The sequence below is a fragment of the Peromyscus leucopus genome, chromosome 5, assembly GCF_004664715.2.
Source record: "Peromyscus leucopus breed LL Stock chromosome 5, UCI_PerLeu_2.1, whole genome shotgun sequence".
NCBI classification, from domain to species: Eukaryota; Metazoa; Chordata; class Mammalia; order Rodentia; family Cricetidae; genus Peromyscus; species Peromyscus leucopus.
The window spans coordinates 41,624,511-41,647,884 of NC_051067.1; positions in this window are offsets into that span (position 1 = coordinate 41,624,511).

Genomic DNA, 23,374 nt, shown 5'->3' on the forward strand with positions numbered 1-23,374 from the left:
ACAGACTATTTTATCTGTCCTTTTAATATTCATTGGTGTTTGTTTTATGAATATTTGGAAAGTTTTACAATTGTTATATCTTTTTAATGAATTGTTCCATTTGTTAATATGCAGTGACCTCCTTCATCTATTCTAGTGAATTTTGATATGAAGTCTATTGACCATATATCAGAATAGCAATGCCAGCTTGTTTTTAGTATCAGTTTTAAAACATAAACTTAGGTAGATTTTTTTTGTACAGGGAAATCATATGGGTTGAAGATAAAAAAATATGAAACATTGGAGCAGCTTCTGTCTAGGTCTTAAGATATTGGAGACACCTAATTATCTGCCTGAAATGAAAGAGATGGGTTAAGTTGTGGACTCTGTGCTGTGGTTTAATGTTGTTACTGAGTCTGTATTGAGCAAGTGGCTGACATCTGCAAGAACTGGCTTCCATGTGATATTTTTCTTTTCATAGCAGGGGCCTCACTTTTGCATTCTGTTTGCTAGTTAGGTTCTCTCACCCTGATGAGATCCCCCAGATTGTATTCCTTGGAATGACTGTTTTCACTGAGGGATGTCTCGCAGGTGCACTGAAATTGTGGGTGATATGATCACCCCTGGAACTTCAGAGTTCTTGGGTTCTACGTCAGTGAAGAATAGTTCTGGAGTTTGATTCACTGTTGACCTCAGACTGAGAGCTGTCAAACTCCAGGGTTGGCCCCGCTGATAGTCTCTGTACTCGATCATCAAAGGCAAGCCTTTCTCTCCCTATGCACTTCCCAGCTTGTGCCCAGCCAACTGCCACCTGCGCCCTTCAGCATGTCAGCAGGTAGCCATGCTGCTCTGCACAGCTCTCTCTCTGGGTTTTCTCTCACTCAGCGCAAGTGGCAGGCAAAGCTGAGGCTCCCTCACCTGCATGTGTTCCCTGATGGCAGGCTCCTCGCGAGGCAGTTATCAGCAATGCATTCTCTCTCAAGACTGCCCTCCCACAAAATGAATTTTCTGTCCACTGCTGACATTCCTGCAAAAAGAACCATTGTCTATTCAAAGCGTCCACCAGGATTCGGGGTCTTTGAGGGATATAGACTTGCTTTGAGGGTAGGAGTTGTCCACGAGGGAGCTGTGCTCCTGAGGCTGTGTTTAGCTAACTTCTCTCCCTCTGGCCCTTTGTAGTGGTCCTCTCAATTATTTCAAGATTTCCAAAGCTCTTCCTCTGTTTCTTTCTTCAGCATACACACTATTGCTTTCCTGTTCTGTTTCCTTTCCCAGCTCACACAGAGGTAGTCTCTGGTCTGTCAGCTTACCCAGAAGTCAGTGAAATTCAAGTATCAAGGTTTGATATTCTCAATGGCAAATTTTTAAATGACTGGTAAAAACACCTGTATCAGCCCTTTCTTGCAGTCCTGATACAGGTATATGTGAAGACACTGAAGCATAAAGAGAAAGTCCTATGCCCAAGTTCAGTCAGGTTTATAACTTGGATTCAAGTTCATCTCTTCCTAACCTATATTATATCCTAATGTTGAGTCATCAGTTGTAAAAGGTTAAAGAAAGTATAAAAAATGAATACAGAACTCTATTTCTGGAAAGAAGCATATTTTTGTATAAAGATAATAAAAATATTTTTATTGAAAGAAAAAAGAATAAATCACATAGTGATTAGTGGTACTTAAATATTAGCCATGTGAAAAGTTAAAATTTCTGAGTGTGTGAATCTGCTTATGTAAAATTATTTGTATAGATGAGGCCAGGTGGTGATGGTGCACAACTTTAATCTCAGCACTCAGATCTCTGTGAGTTTGAGGCCTGCCTGGTCTACAGAGCGAGATCCAGGACAGGCACCAAAGCTACATAGAGAAACACCGTCTTGAAAAAAAAAAAAATACTTGTATAGATCACAGCATGAGAAGTTAAAAATAAGATGTGAGAGGTAAAAAGAGAATTTTCACATTTTTTTCATGTACATTTTAAATGTAAATTTCTTTTCAGTGTTACATTAGCAAAGCTAAATAAATATCAATAGTATGTAGCAGAATTCTAAAAAAGTTAATCAAACAATACCCTTGCACACTTCAACTTGCTTGAAGTACATCTGGTTTTTATACCTCTCTCTTGGCATGTGTGAGACACCTTCATGAGACATAGGGATGCAGACTTATTGCCAGGCATGTGAAGCAAGAGTGTGCTCATTATATTTACTGTGTTATTTTCATTGGCATTGTTTTCTTTTTCAAGTGTGGGTTTGAACTATGTAGAAAATGAGAACTGATACTTTGTGACTCAATTTACCATAAGAAACAACAGCAACACATTGTTCCTGTATAGCCACATAACTAAGCCCAGGGGTCCTGGCCACAGTGGTCTGCGCATAAATACAGAAAAGCTACAGTGAAAATGCAGCATCGGAACCGGGTACCACTATCAGAAACGGCAACTCCAAAGATCTGCGTGTCGCTGATGTTCACCACATTCTACACTTGATACTCACACATCAATATTTTATATTGTTATCTAAGCAGCATGAAGAAGAAGAAAAAAAAGCCAAACAAAACCAAAAGAAGTTATTCCAGGATCCACTTGTGAGAACACTGGGGAATTTATAGTAGTTTTAAAGATACTGAAGTGGGGGAATAGCTCAGTGGTAGAACTTTAACTTAGCATGCTAAGTCCCTGGGTTCCATCCGAGCACTGTAAGCGTAAAATAACAAAATACAGAATAAGTATTACAACTCTGTCTCGCACACTCAAGATTGGAGGTTTAAATTCAAGATAGAGTAGCTATATAAATCCAATGTTAGTAGAGACCCGAGGAGGCTATGTCAAGTCCTTCAGCAGAGTGGAGTCAGCCTCCACCATCACTGCTCACCACCGATACAGCTGTAGAGGAAACTACACTACCTGCTGCTTGCTCACCACCTTCAACACCTGCCCACCCTGTGGCTGCAATGAAAGGAAAGAGTCACTGGGCAGAAGGAATTCACCTCTCCAAGGGTGCCACTCTACACAGCCTCCCAACAAACACTCACTGGAGGAACCGGGAGGGTGCTGAATTGATCCTGGGAAGCAGGAATGCAGTTAAAATGACAGAAAACAGGCTTCAAGAACACCAAGTCATGGTAGAGGTGTCCAAATTTTTAAATTACAGTAAATACTAAACTTGGCTTTGTAAACTTACCCAGGACACCATCATTCCAAAAACCCATGGAAATGATTATATGAAGACTGATTTATGAGTTTCATGGGGAAGATTTTGGATGGCTGCATTACTGAGGACACTTAAACAATCCTGTCCCTACGGGCTGCAGATGGTGAGATCAATACTTCGGCATGTCTAGCTAATTTTGCTAATGTGGTGCAGAACATGAGCGTGTGCCAAGTTGTTAATGTTAGCATCAACAACAGTAAGAGCTGTGGGGTAAGTGAGGGCAGGGAGCACTATCTTCAGAACTGTTGTCACACCCACAATGTAGGATTCAGTATTTTATGCATATAACTCATACACAGTATTATCTGGAATTAGTTGTCACACAGCGGCCCTTTTCTAGAGTGAAACAGAGTGTGCAGCAAACAAACCCTTCAAAACAGTATTTTGAGAACTTCAAGGTTAAGGTGGGTCTCTCTGAAAGGCTTATTCTTACTTCTACAGCCAACCTTGGGGTCTTTTGGTAGATTCAAAGACTATTTGTCTATCAACTTTCAAAACATAGGGAGAAGTTACTTCTGTATATAAGGCCGTGAAATACTTGTACAACAGACAAAAACAAGTTCTGTAGATTTTCAGAAATCTCATTTGTGGCTGTGGAAGGTAAAATTGCCGTGAGGCTTCCATGTTGCACCCAATAGTATGTGTAAAAGCTTCTTCCATTTCGCTGCGCTACAGAAGCAGACCACAGCAGAGCAGTAATCCCCTGTATAGGGAGCTGTGCTAACAAGGAGCCTCATACACAGTGGGACTCAACATGATACTGAGATCTACTAAGTCTGACATCTAAAAGAAATTGGCAAAAAAAATTCTTCAGTGATCTCTGTGACCACACCTAAGCCATAAACAAGAGCCTTGCCATTTTCCCAGATGCCCAAGCCTCTAAGCCAGAAATCCCAAAGATCCCGAGGATTATCACTCTGTGGAGGATTTGTTTTGAATCCCCAACAGATGTACGAGAACCCACAGGGAGAAGACTGCCAGGTTTCTCATTCCACTAGGCTGTAAATTTTTCTAACAATTAAATCTTTCCAGCGGGGCCCCTTAGCGAGGACAGCTATGGGACTTGACCACTTCCTGTTTTCTGGCTCCTCTGCTAGGTGTCAATGCCAGCCTAAACCACTATGGTTTGTTAGAAAGATAATTTTAATTTTAATCACTTACCTAATCCAGAAGAGTGTTTAAGCTAGCCTTGCCTCTTAAATTCTATACAGAAGCACAAATTGCTTGCCTACATACATTAATTCACTTAATCGGTAGTAAAGGATTCCATTTCTAGTAGCAATGAAACAGGGTCCATCCTGCAGCTGATTCACTAAGTGGAGGAACATTACAAAGACTGATCCCAGAGGCCTTAGCCCAGCAAGGCTAACATTCTAGTCAGGCTCAGAAAAATGAGGCAAACCTGAAAGCAGCACTCATCTTGGTATATTGGTAGGTTAAAGAATTCAGCTAGCTTACTTCCCCAAAAAGGCACGCAAGTCTAAAGGTATTTAGAAAAGAAAAAAGAAAAAAAAAAAAGCAGGCTGTTGTTTGTGATAAAACTCTATGACAACTGGAGGCAAAGCACGTGGGGAAAGCAGGCAATGAGTCATCTCCAGCAGACATGATTTGAAGGCTGTTAAGCATTTCCTCTTATTGCTTTGTTTGGGGAGCCCAAGGCAACCAGTCTTTGTACAACACTGACCATCCACTGAACATAGAAACTTCTCTCATGAGGTCTGAAAGCTACACTAATCTATAGGCAAAGGGATATGAATTTACAGAGCAGTTCTAAGACTTACCTCATTAGCAAAATAATAGTCATAGTTTCCCTACTGGGGCCTGTGAGCTCTCCAAGACCAGTGCCAGGTGTGAGAACCTCCCTCTTGCGTTGTTGGTCAGAGATGTCCTAGAGACACCCCAAAACAATACAGGCTATTGCCCGTGCACTTGGTTGCACTTACACCAGAACTTCATGGTAAGACCTGGTTGCTGAAAACGCCATACACTTTGGTCATAGGACATGGAGCTCACTGCCTGCTAGCTAACTTTCATAGTACTGGCATGTGCTGTGCAGAGTACTAGGAGACAAAGGTCATCCACAGTTTTTCCCAGCTATGAATGCTGTGAACTACAACAATGACTGTCGTGGCAAGGTAAGTCCATGGGTGTAATTACCGCACAAATGCTGTGGGGAGAAACAAGCACTTTCTTATTAGATTTAAGGAAGAAACACATGCTTGGTCCTGCAAATCTGACATGATTTTTAAAAAAGAAAAGAAAAGAAAATCACTAACCTTGTCATCTCCATTTTGTTAGAGCAAGAGAAAATGTTTCACCAATGAGAACAAAAAGTCACTGCTCATTTTTAAAATAGATAGAGTAAGTGGGATAGAGTAAGTTGTGCAGAGTCCTACCATAGGGCCAAGCATAAAGAAAATAATCAGTGAAAGCCAGCCCTATTTAATTCCATGAGCCGATTTAGAAAATTTTTAGTTTGACTTGTACTCCACTGTGGAATCATGACTATTTGCTATGACCTTTCTTCCTTTCCTTGTTTATTGTTTTTTGTTAAGTGTGTTATGTGCACATAATTCTAAGGGAGAATTTAAACTAAAAGCAGAAATTTTAAAAAGAAAAATAAAATAAAATACTATGGGATAACCATGATCTCACAGACAACTATGATCCAAACAATTTTCTTTCTGAAACCCTTGCCACAAAGCTTCAAAATTACTTCTGACACAAGTTGCCACAAACTGGATGGTTTGAAAGAATATAGATGTGTTCTAAAATATTTTTATAGTCTGGAGCTTGAACTTGCGGCAGCAGCAGGAGTTATGGAAAAATCTCCCCTTATCAGTTCCAGCCCTTGGGTACCCCAGGTTCCCTGACTTCTGGAAACATCTATCTTCTGCCACTTCAGGAGCCCTTCACTATGTATCTTCTCCTTTTGTCTCTTCCAAGGCTACCATCTAGATGACCTCTCTTCAGTATCTTTACCTTAATTATATCTTCAGAGGTGCTTACTTTGAAGAATCTTAACAGCAGTATACTTCCCAGCTTGTATCTTCAGAAAACACTCAACTAGAGTAAGCAGAATGTAAGCGACCAGGCAGTGTTCTTCATCACTTGCCCAGCACATGATGCAGGGATAGTGAAAGGCTGTCCCCATACAAGTTCAGTACTGTAAGGGAAAAAACGGGGCTCACTGGAAAATACAGAGCTCTGATTTAAAAGAAGAAAAATATGCAAACACTGACTAATACAGGGGGAGAAACAGAGAAGAAACAGAGAGGGAGGTACAAGTCCCCCAGGATGGTGGCAGGTAGACACAGGGTTAGATATTAGGGTAAGCTATGACTTGAAGGAAGTTAGTTCTCCCCACCCAAGAACTGAAAAAGAATTGAATCCTCACAGCCATTCCTAAATTGCACTGAGAGGGTGAAAGCTTAATCCAGTTGTGACCTTTGGAAAATGATTAGATTAAATTAGGTAAGATTATAATGGGCTTCCTATGACTGCCTTGTGCTGGATTTATTAAAAAGAAAGAGACCACACAAAGAAATATACATGTTCTGTCATGATGTAATGTAGCCAAGCAGGGCTCTGACCACAGCCTATTCCATGCTGTTTAGACTTCTGGCTTTCAAACCCAGTCTAATAAAGATGTTTTCTTATAAAGATGTTCTCTTATAAAACAGCCAGCCTCAGGCATTTTGCTACATTGTGTTTGTAATGACAAATGAACTAATATAGTCAATAAAGCAAGTAGTCTGGGTTGGATCAAGATGAGTACAAAGAGTTACAGACTTTTCCTCTTAAGTACCAGATAATAGATATTTTAAGCATTGCAGAGCCAAACGATCTCTATTGAAACTAGCAAACTTGGCCATTGAAGGATGAAAGTACTCATAGACAATATATAAATAAATGAGTACTGTTGTGTTCCAATAAAATTTTATTCACATAAACAGGATATGCACCATTAATACTCATTTGGAGGATAAATGAGAACATTATTTCCAGAGTTAGAAAACAGTAGTTAGTAATTCTATCTTAACACTTGTAACAATTTTTTAATTGCTCTTGTCATGGATAACCAAACCCCTCACTGTTTGGTTATCCATGAAGGCGTACACTGAAAAAATGGTTTAGGTATTGCTTGTGAATTTCAATCTCATGGCAATGGAACACAACTCATGAAAGAACCTATTTGGTTTCCAGGCAACATAACTAGTCTCCAAAACACTCTAAACAATCATTGTCACACAGCAAAATCCCCAAGAACTCCATCTCTGTCTCTCCTGCTCATTTGATGCAGGAGAATATATTCTGGAGATGACACAGTACAGTTCAGTGAACAGTCATAAAATGTAGTCTTGGACTTACCCTTCAGAATAAACAATGAAACCTGCTGCTTTGGTGCAGTCCTGTGGCCTATGTTCTAGGGAGCATCCTGGGTTCTCCATCTGAAGACTTGTACTCAAGATAAGAGTGATTAAAGTTAGGAAAACTCTGATAGTATTCCCAGAAATGACATAGAACACAGCACAGGCTCATGTGGCTCAGTTTTAGACTTCCCTATTTACATATTTGACTCCCATGAGGTAAATTGAACATCAATGTGCCTTCCTATTGGGGACAGAGACTTGGCTGAAGACAGAACTCCAGTAAGATTCACTGAATCCTTACAGAGAAACATAAAGGATGTATCAATGGTAGAGTGGTGATGCTGTTGTGGTTCAGCATTAGCGTTTGTTTCACTTGGGTTTCAGGAAGAAAAAAAATCACTTATTATATGATGTGGGGCGGTGGCTTATGCAGTAGCTAGAGGGCAGCCAATCATTCTCTTGAAAATATCTAGCAGAGGTAGCCATCAGCAGACGATAGATCAAAAATATGATATATAAACAAGACACAGTAGTCTTCTTCAGCCATAGGGAAGAATAAAATTATACCATTTGATTGAAACTTGATAGTAAACAAAATCAGCTAGACCCAGGAATCTTCACGTATATGTGGAGACTAGATTATGCACACACACTCACATACACATGTACAGGAAATAGGAGGGCTGTTTGAGAAGATAAGTGGAACTAACAAGAGAAAGATTAAGGGAGAGGAGAGATCCATATAGACACATCTGGTCGAAGTATGATACACTTGAATAAGAACATCACTGACCACCACTTTGTATAATGAACATGTATTAATCTTAATTTTTTAATGAGAGAAACCAGGCAACACAGACAATAGAAAGGGTTGAAACACTCACTTCCAGGAGCCAAATGAGAAGGTTCGTAGGTGCTATTTTGTGCATAACAAAGACTCGAAAGTTTAATGACTTCAAACAACAAACCTCACTTGTCACAGCTTGGTCCAGCTGGACTGGCTGAACTTGGTCCCTTACTGTGTTCACCTGATGGTTCACTCAGCTGGGACAAGGAGTCCTGCATGGCCTTAAACAGTTGCTAGTGTTCACCAGGCTAAGGCACAGGAGCCCTGCTTGAGTAACCAAGTCTGCAGAGGTGACTGTGTTTCTTCTTGTGGTCTGTCACACTTTTGGAGGTCAGGCCTGGCTTCTTCACACAGTGGCAGAGAGGGTAAATACAGAGGGAAGGCATTTTCCAAACCTCTTTGACTTCCATCATAGATGTCCTGTCAATCCAAAGTCCCAAGGCAAAGGTCGGGATTCCAGGAGTCATCAGCAGACTGGGAACTATTTCTGCCATGTAGCATCTGGCCAAATGGGTGAGTGTGTTCTGTGGCTGATTTTGGTACAACTGAGATGAGGGGCCCCAGGATTCAGTCACTACAATGAATGGCAGGGAAATACATGTAGACCAGGCACACAACTTCATCACCGCTTTCATTTTTTTCTTTCACATTTTTGAGGGGAGCGGTGCATAACTCAGCACACATGCCACATCATGGTCAGAAGATGACCTTGTTCTCCTCCCTCCACAATAAGGATTCCAAAATCTGGTCATCAGGCTTAGTGGCGAGTGCCTTTGCCCACTAAGGCAACTCACTGCTCTTCTACCACATTTTCCTGTGCTTGGGAACAGAGCACTTCTCAGAATGAAGTTATACATTTTCTGGAAACATAAAATTCAAACTTCTTCCAATATGAGTGTGTGAGTTGCATTTTCAAAAAGGTCAAAATCCAACTTAATTTTTCAGGACTTCAATATACAAGCCATTTTCATGAAGTTCTATTTTTTCGTTCACTGTATCACAAAAATGAAATTCGTGACTGTAGACTGGATGGTGCCTATGCACATACCAATTCATACAGTGAAGTCTATTCTTTTATTTTTCTCCTAGCTGTGACCAAATGCCTGATAAGAAGCAGCTTAGGAGGCATCAAAGAGCTCAGCTTACACTGGTTTTGTTTGTTTGTTTGTTTTCTTTTGTTTTTATCTGCTCGAGTGAACTAAGACAAACATTTAGAAACTGTTCCTGTAAGGGTCTCCTCTCTTCCACTTTCTTCTTCTCGGTGAAGTCTGGAAAGACTAGTTCATCCACTTTGGAATTTTTGTTCTTCTGAGGCAGAAACACTCTGATCTTCATGAGAACTCCCAAGGCCTGTGCCACCCCCACCCCCTCTTTCCTGTTTCTTTGATGACTGTGGCTTCTTCATGTGCACCTTCAGATCTCTCCAGGATCATTTTCACTGCCTTGCTAGTGATCTCAGGTGTTTCCTTTAAAAACACCCGCCATCTTCCTTCTGTGAAATGGTCAGTTTTACAGTTTTTAATGTACAAGTCTTAATAATACATCCAAGTGCTGATCAGCCTGAATCATGATGATGGTGATTCTGAAAAGGAGTCTACTTAGCAGCCATGGTGAGGCTCGTGAAATGGGAGGCTCTGCCAGGGGCCCTGACACCTCAATAGTGACACAGGACGGTCTCCATCCAGGGCAGGCTACACCATAACCATAAAGAACCTGCACTGTCAATATGTGCAGGACTGACCACCAATAGCCATGCTACCAACAAGCTCAGTTGCCACAGACACATTCCTCAGAAGGACCAGAGTACAGTTCATAGAATTTATGTGCTAGTATTTATGACCTAAGCTGTAGGCTCTTCCCCAGGTGGGATCACAGCAAGGCTCCACTAATTGAAATTAACCTGATTTTCATCTGCACCAATGGACCCATTCACATTCTGCATAGGCTTGTTATCTGCCCTTCTTCTGCCTCTGCATCTTCAGGGAGTGCAGTCTGGGATATTCCAGGCAAGGGTCAGAAAATTGTTTCTGTAACTAGCCATATAATAGCTGGTTTTGTCTTTTTGAGCTATATGGGCTCTGTAGGTAATAAAATTCAGGATTACCAACCTCGAGACTGCTAAAAAGTTTCAAGTTGTTGAACATTATCTGTAAACTATGTAGGCCATCCCAGACATTTCACCACCACACTGGCGTTCTTAGCATCTTGGGACAGTGGACAGTCTTCCTTTGAATTCATTAGTGTTGCTTTTTGTACTCACTAAGCCTATAAGCTGCACATAGCTCACTGCTAAAAACTTGGCCAGAGAGAACATGCCATCTAAATGTTACCCTGAACACTTTCCAAATTTCTCATTTAACTTAAAGTTGCCCATCTATTCAGCAGACATTCATGACTTGGCCAGCAGTCACCATAGCTCTCCAGCCAGAGGGACAAAAATCTCCCTGAGGAACACCTTGGGACCGACCATCGCAGTTGCCTGTGCAGGCAAGTGTCTGTAGTCAGCTATAACATGCCAGTGGATAAACTTCTCCATCTAGGTTAGAGCCCTGCTGAACTGTGCAGCGATACCCACCAGGTCACTGCAAAGTGATCTCATTACACAGTCTTTGGGAAATTCATAAAGACTTTGAAACACATTTCCAGATCAATTTCCTATCCCTCTCCTCAAATTGTGTCAAAAGAAAAGTGACCCCCCCCCCCTTTTTGGCTGCCAGTGGCTGTCCTAAAACAGTTATTTCCTTTCAAAATGCCTATGCGATAGCCATTTTAGATAACATTGTCAAAGAAACAATCTCCTCTCTTCACCTTTTCAAAATGTAAGAAGAAAGTACCTATTTGTCATGCCCGTCCTGTAGACAGGCCCAAGGAAGCCTGTGGCACAGCTGCTTCAGACAGGTGGCTCCCTGGGGACACACTGTCCTACCCAGATCCACCTTGATGATCTGGCAGGACACTCCCACAACGTCTGCCAAAGCATCAGACTGGAGTAGGAGGTTGTTTCAAACGCCTGGATGAATTTTTCATCTTGTAAATAGTCTAGAGTTGTTATCAAAGTCAGCTGCTTTCCTCATAAGACACAACATCTGCATTTGATCTCCTACATTGACCACAGCAGGGCCGGTATTTTGAGCCTGTCTTCTCCCCATTTGGTACTAGGTATGAGAAAGCTACTCTGAGTCGTGACTTATATGAATTATAAAGCATCCCCAGAAGACATTTAGACATAACCAGCCACAGCGGTCCTGTGACATCCATCTCACAAATCGCCCAGCCAATGTTGGGGAAAAACAGTGAGCAGCAGCTAGTGGAGGCTAATGAGACATCTGCACTGGAAAACACACCTATACTTTCATTTGCTTGGTCAGCAGCAAAACTTTAGCACAGAAAAATGTAACATGAAAAGAAGATTAATTCCTACAAAATGCATGCTATGCCAACACTCAGTACACAGTGCCCACGTCAACTGGAGTTTCCCATTGTTTACTGGTACACAGCTGTCTGAATATACAGAACACAATAGCTTTGTTGATGGTATGAGTGACCCAGACAACAATTTTCTTTTCATGTGATTTGGGATTAACACCTGTTGGGTAATTTTCTCCCAGAGACCCAATGTTAAAAGTTGAGTCCCCAGCCTAAGGCACTATTAGGATGTGTCAGAACCTTTAGGAAAGTAGATTACTAGTGGTATCAACTTGAAAAGCACACTAGAGCCGGGCGGTAGTGGCGCACGCCTTTAATCCCAGCACTCGGGAGGCAGAGCCAGGTGGATCTCTGTGAGTTCTAGGCCAGCCTGGGCTACCAAGTGAGTTCCAGGAAAGGCGCAAAGCTACACAGAGAAACCCTCTCTCGAAAAAACCAAAAAAAAAAAAAAAAAAAAAAAAAAAAAGCACACTAGAAATCCAACCTTGCCTCTTCTTCTCACTTTGGTCCCTGGCTTCCAAGGGGTGAGCAGCTTCCCCGGCCCCAAACTCCCACGGTGATGCTGTGCCTAACAGGTCCAGAAGTGATGTAACCAGGGCTTGAAATCCATGGAACTCTGAGCCCAAAGTAAGCTTTTCTTGTCTATAAATTTATCACCTCTGGTATTCTGTTACTGTTCCTGAAGCTGACAGACATGGTTGGGGGGAGACAGTCTCCCAACTTGTATCTAGTTTTCCTTCTGCAGTAAATTCTGCTGACTATGTTCCTTTTATCTTTTGTTTGTTTTGGATTTACTGCAGTCTCCCCTCCTTTCTCCCCCTCACCACCACCCGCCCCATTTACTCCTCCTTCTCCTCCACTTCTCTTTAGAAAAGGGCAGGCCTCCCATGGATATCAACCAGCCATGGTACAGCGAGTTGCCTAGGCACTTCCTCTCCTATTGAGGCTAGGTGAGGCAATCCGGTAGGAGGAAAGGGTCCCAAAGGCAGGCAGCAGTGTTCCTTTTATCTTTAGAACTACTGATCCATTATTAGTTATGTCAGCTCCACTATTTAAAACATCTGCTGTTCTTTTTTAATTTCTAATAACTCGTTTTCACAAGTTAGGGATCCTTTTGTTAATGTTTTCTGTTGTTCCATCGAGGAACACAATCCTGTTTACACACACACACACACACACACACACACACACACACACACACACACACATCTGTTTCACATTGTAGTTTCCAATTTTGAAGTTGTAGAAATCTATGCTCCTTTTTCAATTGAGTTTAGATGAAAGTACCGTCCATCACAAACCAATTTTCTTGACTCAGATGACGCATCCATTTCCCCTGTGGGAAAAGTAGTGGGAAGTGTTGATTTAGGCAGATGCCGTTTGTTGAGAGGAAAGTCTACCGATGAGACATGGCGGAGGTACAGCTGGATATGTGAAGAGAGAAGCATTCTCCATTCTTCATGCTGACAAAATACTTCCTGTTTTCGTATTGTCAGTTTCTCACCTTGGCTTTCATCTCCGGGAGGGCAGCTGGCATCTCTTGCTCCCTTCCAGTTCTAATTTGCAGCTTCCCTCAAGGTGCTGCCGTGTCTGACCTCTCAGTACAGCCTGCACTGTCTACATAACTACCTAGGGCGGCAGGGGAAGTAGGCGAGCGGAGGGCCTGCCTGGACCAGCACTTTCGAGGAAGGCCTTCCGCCGGCTGTACCATGGTTGTCTGTATTTGCTCACTGGCTTTCAAACTTCTCTGGAGCTGTTTAGGGAAGGAAGGTTCCCGTGTGACGTTCTTTTCCTCCAGCATGCATTAGCACTGTGTTTTTTGTTTTGTTTTCACTTCTGGTTCCTTCAGGGTTGCAATGAGTGTGATTTCTCCTCCCGTGACTGCAACATCCTTTGTTTTTCCATCACTGTTGGGATTGATTTCTTTTAAAACCCAATTTCCAGTTCTGCCGATGAAATTGGGGACAGGAGAAGAAATAGATGTAAGTGCTGTGTCCTCCATCTAGAAGAGGTATTCCAAGAGTTCACTTATTCTTGTCAACAGAAGACAACGCTTGGATGAGATACATGGATTTGCTTTATTGCCAGTGTGCTCTCTCCCACAGAGATAAACTATATGTGTCCATGCATATTATAAACATACTATTATGTATATGTTTTATGCTTTCTAAACTTTAAAATGATACTTTAAGATCTTGAAAATACTTAAAAATTCCAAAGAATTTCTATTGAGGCTTCAAGAATTTTTTATTTAATTTCAACTCATTAGGGAAATATGTGCTCTACCTTATCAACTAATTAGGGAAATACATGTTGGCTTTTATGTATTTTTAATGATTTGTTGCAACTAGATTGAACCTCAATTGTTTGGCGATAATATTTTATTCCTCTTTGTCACAGGTGGGTGACTGTCTCTGGGTGCAATTTAAGGAAACTATTCTTATACAGTCTTGCCATCTGGCCTGAGATAGCCCTAGGTAATAACCTCTGCATCCTATAACTGATGAAAACTTCCCTCCTTGGCCAAGTGCCCTAGAGTCTAGAACACTAGCAGAGCAAACTGCAAGTCTCAGCTTCGCTCCTTTCTCTAACTGCTTTCTTGGCATCCTACAAACAACACATACATTTGACAGAGTCACTAGATGTGAAAATACGATGACGCAGTGTCAGGAGCAGCAGCATCTCAACAGCTGAAGCTGCTCCAGGACTGGGATTGGCCGGTATCTGATCATGATTAGCATATGTGCTTCCGTAAATCAGCTAGCACCATAGTTTTGCTTGTATTCAAAAGGAGATGTATGTGCAGGTCTATAAGTCTATATAAAGACATAACAGGGCTGATGGAATTTAAATGTCTGCCAATACTGAGCCTAGTCTGAACTTTCATCCAAGAGTAAGACAAAATCCAGCTGTTGAATGACATGGTCACACAAGCCTGATGAGCAAGTTCAATACCTGCATCCCACAATGGAGTGAAAAAACCGACTCGTGAAGGTTATGAAGGTTATTCTCTGACCTCCACACATTCCATGGCAAGTATCCTCATAGCCATGCACATACACCACACACACAATAAGAGTAACAACAACAACAATAACAAAATAGAGTGAAAAACATTTTGCAAGAAACACTCTTAACTCAACTTGGATAGGAGCAGAGTGGCTTAGATTCCCACATATTAAATAAAGTTTAGCCTAGAATACCATATCTATCTATATACCATGGCAATATTCCTATCTCTGTTCAGAATATATTAACAATCTGACTCCAGCCCTATAATTTAGTGCAACATAGCAGTGACGTATATCCATGGAAACCTGGAAGCTCAGCAAGAGATGGTGGGAACCCAGTGAATCTTTGCGCACGGTGCCTACAGCTCTAGCCTGCAGTTGTAACACTGTGAGCACGGATGAGATGCCTCACAGGGTTCCTTCATAATTTTCTGGAGAAAATAGACTTCGTAGCAGACTGAAACCATGTTTTAAGAATTAAAGGAAAGAGCCAAAAATAATCTAAGAACTAATATCATGATTTTACTTTTACCTCCAGCTATGGGAGTCTTCTGACTATGGCTTTATTTCCTTTAGTTGGGCCATCTTTTGCATTTCTAATATGAAGTATGTTTAGGGATACCACAGCTTTCTTGATGAAGTAGCTCTGAAGTCTAATTGTCCTTCTAGAAATCCAGTGTTGCCATTTGCTAGTTTTGTTTCTGACCTAAGTTTATCTGCTTACATCTCTGTATTCACCAAAAGTTCTACTGAATAATACAACTGGCCCTCTGTAGTGATGGTTTCTGTGGCAGCTGTGGATTCTATCAAATGCAGATTGAAAATGCCCTTTTAAAATGGCATGTATTAACTTTTCCTGTTGTTCTCTAAATAATACAGTATAATGCTATTTTCATGTCATTGACATGGTACTTGGCAATACAAGTAATTTAGATGCGATTTAAACTTTGTAGTAGGATGTGTATAGGTCAAATGCAAATACTATGATATTTCATATGCCGGCCTTGAACACCCATTTATTTTGGAACCCACAGGGCTATGGAAACAATCACAACTGTAGCTTCCCCAAGGAATCACTTATTTATTTCATTTTGTTATGTTTATTGTCATCATAATTACCATTTATTTCTTCTCTGTTTAGGACATTATATTAGTCCAGCCTACAGACTTAGAAAGCTTTCTAAAACGGTCAGATGTGTGTGAAAACAGAATCCTAGCTGTGAATTCTGTTCTTTTTGGAGGTATAGCTGTTCATTGTGAGATTAGTGCTTATACTAGAGAGAAAAATTAGTGAAGCCAATGGGGAGAGCAACAAGTGATAACATTTTAAACAGAGAACTCTTTGCTGACAGTGGATCCAGGGGACTTTCAAGCAGGACAGGCAGGACAAAAGCAGCAGAGTTATCAAGGCTCTCAGACAGCAATAAAAGAACGGCAAATCATCTAGAAGTTTAACTGAGAACCAGGGAGCAAACTCACAAAGAAGGGCCCTTCAGGGGTAAAACACAGCCCCTGCAATGTGGCCTCACTCTAACTGAATCAGACTGTGAACAATTGGCAGCCTAAGCTATTATCAAAATAATGAGCAGCTATGTATCAGTGGAGGCTAAGAGCTACGTGTGAGATTAGCCTAAATCCTAATGCAGTAGTCTGAGAAGGACAAACATGATTTTAGTTGGCTATAACCCTTTGTGATGATGCTTGGGAAGGGGAGTCAGGGAAACAATGCTGTTCTCTCAAGGATCAAACTCAGACCCTAAATGCTGTAAAATGAAATATGATCTGTTGAACTCACCTGGGGTGGGATATTTCTATTTCATTCTGAAAATAAAGCTTGCTTTGAGTCAAATGGCAGAGCTAGCCACTAGCTGACCAAAATTAACCATAGAGGCTAGCCTTGAAATCACAATGATTTTTATAGTTTTCTTCATAATCTTGATCTCATGTTCTATTATCTAGACACACAGCTAGAGAGCTATAAAATCATTGTATGAACTGGGTGTGGTAGCACACTCCTTTAATCATAACACTCAGTGATTTCAAGGCTAGCCTGGTCTATACAGTGAGTTTGGGGGCTACCCGATGACACCCTGTCTCAAAAAAGAAAAGACAGCCTTGGTTTCAACAGATGGTCCTCTTTATACAGAAGGGTCTTCTAAGAAATCCCAAATAAATGACTTAAGATGAACCTACAAAATTTAATGGTGTTTTCACACAAGAAATGAGTACTACAATGATGAAACTGATAAAATCTTGCTTACAAAAACTCACTGTCTTCTTTATAAATCGAAAGCCATCCTGAAATTTATATGAAAATGAAAAATTCCCATTTCATACTCAAAATCGTAACAAGGGAAATTTCTCCATTTTAAAACTTACTATGGTAATGAGATAAGGATAAGAGATAAAGATCAAGAAAACAGAATTAATAATCCAAAATTAAACTCTTATATTTACACTCAATTGATATTTGCAAAAGTGTAAAGATCACTCAGTGGGAAAAGAAAATGATAGAATAAATTAATGGAGTAATGGATACCATTGTACAACAGGGAAAACATGGATCCTCATCCCCTACCATACACAAAACATTAATATAAAAAAATATAAGAATTGAAACTATAAAACTGGGCCAAGCATCAAAAGCTTCTACAGGAGTAGGTTTCCGTATTTTTTAAAAATGTCTTTAGTATTAGTTATCTCTTCCTGTATTCCTTCAATGACCCCGTCCTCCCATACCTACTAAACTCTTCCTGCACCATTATTCCTCTTTAATCTTCACACAGCTGCATTCTCTCCCATCCCTTGAACCCGCACCCATGGTCTCAGACTAACATCCTGAACTTTATGGTTAACCCAAACAGAACACATGTATCTAAAGATTCGAAGCTACCATCCCCAAATGAGAGAAAACATTTATTTATCTTTCTAGGTCTGAGTTACTTCACTCAGAATAATTATTTCCAGTTCAATCCATTTACCTGCAAACTTCATAATTTCTTTTCTTTTCTTTCTTTCTTTCTTTCTTTCTTTCTTTTTTTTTTTTTTTTTTGAGTAAAAAAAGTTGTTCTCTGTGTAACAACCCTGGCTGTCCTGGAACACATTTTGTAGATCAGGCTGGCCTCGAACTCACAGAGATCTACCTGCCTCTGCCTCCCAAGTGCTGGGATAAAAGGCATGGGCATTTTCATTTTTATTAACAGACCAATGATATTTCATTATGTAAATATATCAAGTTTTCTTTATCTACTCATCAGTTGATAGACAGGTAGGCTGTTTCCATTTCACCCTTTGGTGAAAAAATATATCAATACAGCCTGCTGAATTCATTTCATGTTGCTTGCGAATTTTAACCTTTTAATGATGTTGAATCTTGGTTTAGGGCAATATTTCCTAACCATAACATCAAATGCACTAAAATGTAAAAATGTATTTGAGGGATAATGAAAGTGTCCTGTAATTCAATTGTGATAGCTGTGTGACTGGAACTATACAGGAAAGCTACTGGGTGGTTTAGTATAAACATCACATCTCAACAAAACTCACAAGCGAGGAACATCGGGGAAACTGTGGTCCAGAGGACAGGTACAGCAGACAAGAATGGAGAAGGAGATCAGGTCGCACTCAGCTTCTTCAGCCAAGAAAAGGGATGCTGAGTGCCTGGGTGGGACAGAAAGGGTTGTAAGTAGACAGATGTGACTAGATTCAAGAGATTCATAGTGTGGAAAAACCTGCAAAATATGGAAACAAGCATGGGGATAAATACCAGCAGTCTGTAAATGAACATGGTATTGGAATAATTTACTCTAATTAGCTCTTCAGAGAATAACTGCCAGATAAATCTAAATAAATAATGAGAGTGGCTGCTTTGACTAAGAGGCTGAAGTATTCAGTGAATGTTTTGCATAAAAAGCTACATCTTTCTTGATTGCTCTTGGCAACTGTTCAGAAAATCTCATTTAATTGTTTTTATTGTGAGGCAAGAAGTCTTGCTGTACCTTCCAAAACCTCCCTCCTAAATAGAGTCCTTGTCAGGGACTTAGGATAGGAAAACCAATGTGGGTGTTCATGATGCCTCCTAACAAATAGAATACCTTGTATTTCACAGATGATGTTAAAGGATTTAATAAATGGAGGCCTGTATTTCAAATAATTATTTGGTTAACATTTTCCATGTAGATGGCAAAGAAGAAAAAATATACTGACATTGCTTATCTATAAGCAAGCAGGTCAGCTTCAGTTTCCATCAGTAAAACTCATCGTTTTAATTTATGACTTTCTCATCATTATTTTCTTTACATAATCTACTGAACCTGATTTCTGTACCTGAGATTATCTCATTTGGAACTCATTTGATGGGACATCATTTTAACATCTGACTGTTCAGAATGAGATAGCCTAAAGACAAAATGTTTTGCTAAGCTGGTGGTGAAAATAGTATTTGTAAAGGAAAATCTGGGACTTGAAAGTTGATTTGATAAGGATTCTTAAAAATCTTCGTTGGTTGTGCCCATCCCTGTCCTTTACATTCATTGCAGTCAAAGCTGGTCTTCCCCTGCAGTATACTAGCTAGCACTTTGTTCTGTTTCATACCTGTAACTCGACACGAACATCAAAACTAATGTCTTTTTCTCTTTAATACTTGTGCTTGGGCTGGAGAAATGGCTGAGAGGTTAAGGGAACTGACTGCTCCGCCAGAGGTCCTGAGTTCAATTCCCAGCAACTACATGGTGGCTCACAGTCATCTATAGTTGTATCTCATGCCCTCTTCTGGCGTGCAGGCATACATGCAGATAGAACACTCATATACATAAAATAAATAAATAAATCTTTTTTCAAAACCTTGTGCTTTAGCAGTAACAGAATGCAAGAGTTTTTAATGTAATAAGCTCTACACAGTGTATCTAGAACTTCCAGGGTCTAAAAAGCAGGTATCCTCAAGCCATAGAGCTTTTGCTGCAACAAACAATCTTAATGTAGCTTGTAAAAAAAATACCAGAAAGAGGGCTAAACAAATTATAGATAAGAAAAAAAGAAAAGAAAATTTGACAATAGAGTTTTTTAAAAGGCAAAGATTAGGTTCTTACAAGATATACTCAATGAAAATTTAAAAAAAAAAAATGAAACAGCATCAGATCTGATGTACCTGACTGCAGTGTGTGTGTGTGTGTGTGTGTGTGTGTGTGTGTGTGCATGTGTGTGTGTGTGTATACATATATACATCACACATTTCAGTAGACTCCAGATATATTCAGACTTGCTTTACTGACTGAAGTGAGATCTCCTACCCACTTGGATAATAGCACTTTAAATTAAATCACTCTACATATTTTTTCCTTTACAATCAAATAGGTTAGAGAAGAGAATGTCAGCAGTTAGTTTGTGTTTATCAGAGTTCTTGTCCCAAATCTATAAATTGTTATCAAATCTAGGACATGGAAAACTTCGTTTTCCCTTCTGTGCTTGTATCTGTTAGATAATAATGCCCAAATACTCTAGGCCAAACTGGTACTGAAATATAAATCTCCCAGAGAGGCAGCAGAGAGTTGAGAGAATGTAAAGAAACTGAGAGAAAATGTTCACAATTACTTGCTGACGTTACCATAGGTTCCTCCCCAGGGCAATACAAACACATGACCTCTGTCCTGCTCTAGTAGCATTTCAGGCAGGATGGGGCCATTTTTTGCTGCAGATTCTCATTTTAATATCCTTCTTGGGAAAGGAGTTATGTCCTTAGAAGCAGAGGGTCAATATTTCCAGTTATTTAGTCTCAAAGAAGCACAAAGCATGGTGTACTACACTTTGGGATAGACACATAATGGGCAGGTGTTCAAGGAGACAGAAGCCACCATTTCTTGACTATATATTGCATCTGCATCAAATACTCAATCTGGAACTTTGCATAATTTACTCCTCATAGCAAAACTATGTCCTCATTTTTAAAATACCCAAAAAGCAAAGTTTATTACTATACCAAAGTCCTATGTGAGCAGGGTAGAAATTTTAACCAAGGCTTATCTGTCTCTAAATTGTAGGCTTTTAAAAAAGTATTACATCATGCTTCATTATAAAAATGGCTTATTTTCTCTAAAATGAAAGATGAGGATACTCAGTGGCTATTAAATTATACAAAGTACATTTATCTTATGTTAACAATTACAAAGGAAATCTTTACAAGATGTAGATGTATTTACTTTTGGATTTCATATTGTGCTTCAAATAACACAATCTCATATGAGTTAAGTATTAGTTTATGTAAGAGGCTCAGAAAGCTCACATATTTAAGTTTAATGAGGGTAAAATTTTTGGGGTTCTTAGTGATCTTATAAATTTGATGTTCAGAGAATGATCTTTACATTTAAGAATTCTAGTAATCAATGCATAGGAAAGGAAGAGCAGGGTTTTCTTTTTCCTTTTTTTAATTTGTTTATCTACTTTACATCCCCGTGGCAGTTTGTCCTCCCTCTCTTCCTCCCAGTCCCTCCCCCAACCTCCTCTCTGGCCCTCCCTCAATGCACTCCTGCCAGTTCTGTTCAGAAAAGGGCAGGCCTCCGTGGATATCAACAAAACATGGCATATCAAGTGGCAATAAGACTAAGAACGTCCCCTTGTATTAAGGCTGGGCAAGGTGACCCAATATGAGGAATAGGATGGAATATGAGGAACCTGGATGGCCTCTGGTCTGGCAACAGGTTGCTGCCCAAGTTTGGGGTTGGAGTCCTGGCTATGTGCATGGCCTCTGATCTAACCAGGGGTCCTCTGGGGTTCAGGATCCTGGCCTGGCCTCTGGTGTAGTAGGAGGCTTCTACCAGAGGTGTGGGCCGGGGAAAAGGTGATGAAGAGAGGAGAGGCCCTTGGGTTTTGCTGGGTGGGCACAGGCAGGGTGAGGAGAGGAGAGGCTTACCTGGTTCTCGGAGAGCTGGTCTGCCTTTGATGGGGTAGAGGCTTCTGCTAGAGGTGTGGATCAGGAGATGTGGTGATTAGGAGAGGAAGAGGGAGTTGAAGTTACACTGTGCAGGCGAGGACAGGGTGGGGGACAGTCCTTACCCGGGCTTCAGGATGCTGGCCTGACCTCTGATGAGTAGGGGGCTTCTGCCAGAGGCGTGGGCAGGATAAGCTGACAAGGAGAAGAGGGGCACTTGGAGAGGTGCAGGCAGGGCAGAGTGAGGTGAATGGTGGTTTACCTGGATTTCAGGAAGCTGGCCTGGCCTCTGATGGAGTGGAAGGCTGAGAAGGGTCTTCTAAAACAAACAAAAACAACTTCAAGAATGCTTACTACACATTGTGAAGAAGGAGTTCAGATTCTTGGCACGTAAAACACGGAATTGGCATGGCAGCTCTCCACAATCCCACCACTACATGTAAGACAAGGGGCCCAAACAGCTGGGAAGACTAGCCAAATTGGTGAGTTCTGGACACAAGTAAAAGGTTTAGTCTCAGCCTGGCGGTGGTGCTCATGCCTTTAATCTCAGCACTCAGCAGGCAGAGCCAGGCAGATCTCTGTGAGTTTGAGGCCAGGCTAGTCTACAAAGCGAGATCCAGGACAGGCACCAAAACTACACAGAGAAACCCTGTAGCTAGACTTTTCCTGCCTTGCCCACAGTCAGGACAAATCTTTGTCACCCACCAGTCCCACAGCCGCTCAGACCCAACCAAGTAAACACAGAGACTTATATTGCATACAAACTGTATGGCTGTGGCAGGCTTCTTGCTAACTGTTCTTATAGCTTAAATTAATCCATTTCCATACATATATACCTTGCCACGTGGCTGGTGGCTTACCGGCGTCTTCACCATGCTGCTGGTCATGGTGGCGGCTGTCGGTGTCTCTCTGCCTCAGCCTTCCGCTTCCCAGAATTCTCCTCTCTCCTTGTCCCACCTACTTCCTGCCTGGCCACTGGCCAATCAGTGTTTTATTTATTGACCAAACAGAGCAATTTGACATACAGACCATTCCACAGCACTTCCCTTTCTTTTTTTCAAAAGGAAGGTTTTAACTTTTACACATCTCCAAAGCCAGTTTTGGTATATTTGGGATTTGGGCGTAGCTTCTGTTACTACTTCCTGCTGGAGGGGTTCACTGTATCTTATGGGGACACAAAGAAAATAAGGATCATGGAGTAGTCCGTGAGGCTGTATCGTCTGAGCCAGTTGCCTTTAAACAATTCTGGATGTTGAATCATCTGGGCCATGGTGTCATCACAGACCTTTCAGGTGGTCTTGGCTGGTCAAACCTGATGTATCTTAATCTGGAACAAATCCATAGCCTCTGGCTTTCTGTAGAAACAAAAGCAGAGCCTCTTTTCCAAAGCAACATATCTTATAGCCAAATTTTGAAGTCAAGGTACCTTTAAAATACACATTTTGGCATAACTCAACAGCTTTTGCAGTCAAATGTTTTTCTTCAGTTACAAATATCAAAGAGAACATAATCTGGATTCTCTTGTGTGGCAGCCATCTTTACGTTGCTTCTTTTTTATACTACCTTGAGCCCTATTGCTTTAAACTGTAGCATTCTAAGACTGAA